Here is a 1,626-nt window from a genome sequence, read left to right as displayed (position 1 = left end):
TCTTGGACCTAATAGACGAGGTCTTGGACCTAGTAGACGAGGTCTTGGACCGAGTAGACGAGGTCTTGGACGGAGTAGACGAGGTCTTGGACCTAGTAGACGAGGTCTTGGACCGAGTATACGAGGTCTTGGATTAGGTAGACGTTGCCGGGAGTACGGCAGAGTATAGCGGCGAGCACATCCAGTTATTCAAATCAGGCGAAATTTTTACGACAAATTTTCAATTGTTTTGAATGTATTTTGTTCTAAGTTCTACAATAGTCATATCATGAACTTAGATACGATGGGAATTAGTTTTTCATTTAATAAATAAGTTAATGTTGAGAGCTAAATTTAAATCTCCCAACTCAACAGTATTTGGAAAACGTCAAATCTAACGTAAATGCTATCCTGCCATTTTTTTATTTATATACCATCACGATCATGCGTCGCGAAATCAGTTTTGTTGGGATCGAATATTACGATATATTTTTTAGGAAATGAAAAGTTGCATTGGAATTAATTGGGATGTTTTTTATGTAATCTTTGCTGCAACTTTTTTATCCTCGAAGACACGAAGTACGACTGGTAGACTTGTTTGTACGGGGCTTGTAGAGAAGCAAATTTGAATGTTATTTCTTGTGTCCATTAATAGGGAAAGAAAATAAAGATCTTATGGGGTACGAACATCTTAACCGGTATGGCAAATCTTTCTTCGGCTGGGGGTTGAAGTACGAGTTTAGCCGCCGGTAACTAAAAATTTGTGGAAATTAAAAAAAAAAACGAGAGTGAACTTTTATTCATAACCATCGAAGATGTGAATTGTGTTCACTGTTCCTTTGAATCTCGACTTCATGGCAAGATGAAAGTTCTCTCCTTAGATTTCCTGGAGCAAACATGTAAATTGAACGGGTTCACTGAGTGATTCTATTCGTTTTGCGCCCTGCTGAAAATATTCTGTACACATGGCGAGTGTAAATTCAGTTTAGAGGAATTATAGACGAATTATAGAGGAATAGAGGAATTATAGACGAAGCTTCAGTGGCCTACATTGATTCGCCGCTGTATAATTGAGATAACGATTCATTATGCTGTTTTGTTCTTGAATGCTATATTCACTATTCGTCGTGATTCGAGCCTCGTTGGGAAGATATTGACCGTTTTCTAGAGTCAAATAATTTGTACGTGCAAGAAGAAAAAAACCGTTTTTGTGATAACTATGTACACCCAATTACGCACGTCGGCATATGAAGATTTTTTTCTGAATCCATTTACAATAAATATAACGTATTTAACATGGTAGCTTCATAATTCATAATGACTACTATGTTTATTTGTTCAAAATCGCTCATGTACACAACATATTTACTTCGTAAACAACGTATAGAATGTGCCAGGGTGTTTTGTGTGACTTTGAGACGGATGTATCAAAATACCATTCACATTGACAGAGCATTTTCTGTCTGCCGTTTGGGACTCACATAAATTCTAATCATATTCTTCATGTTTTGCTTTCTGTGTTTTCTTGGATCTGGAAATGATTCATGATAATTTTCCGTAATTTGAGAAATTCGTGCTTACTGAACCGATGTATCTGTGTACCTAATTTTACAAAGGATAAATGAACGCTTCCAACAATTGTGTGAA

The 1,626-nt window shown here is 36.6% G+C and overlaps 1 long non-coding RNA gene across 1 annotated transcript; it reads left to right on the top strand.

Annotated features, from left to right (window-relative positions):
• Positions 1-7: 7 nt before the first annotated feature.
• Positions 8-1,626, top strand: LOC108674952. Its single transcript, XR_001931071.2, has 2 exons — positions 8-62; positions 126-1,626. It is a non-coding gene; the product is annotated as an uncharacterized LOC108674952 (long non-coding RNA).

This window comes from Hyalella azteca, unplaced genomic scaffold, assembly GCF_000764305.2.
Source record: "Hyalella azteca isolate HAZT.00-mixed unplaced genomic scaffold, Hazt_2.0.2 contig2055, whole genome shotgun sequence".
NCBI classification, from domain to species: Eukaryota; Metazoa; Arthropoda; class Malacostraca; order Amphipoda; family Hyalellidae; genus Hyalella; species Hyalella azteca.
The sequence above is the reverse complement of the archived record's forward strand: the minus strand, read 5'-3'. Positions and strand labels throughout refer to the sequence as shown.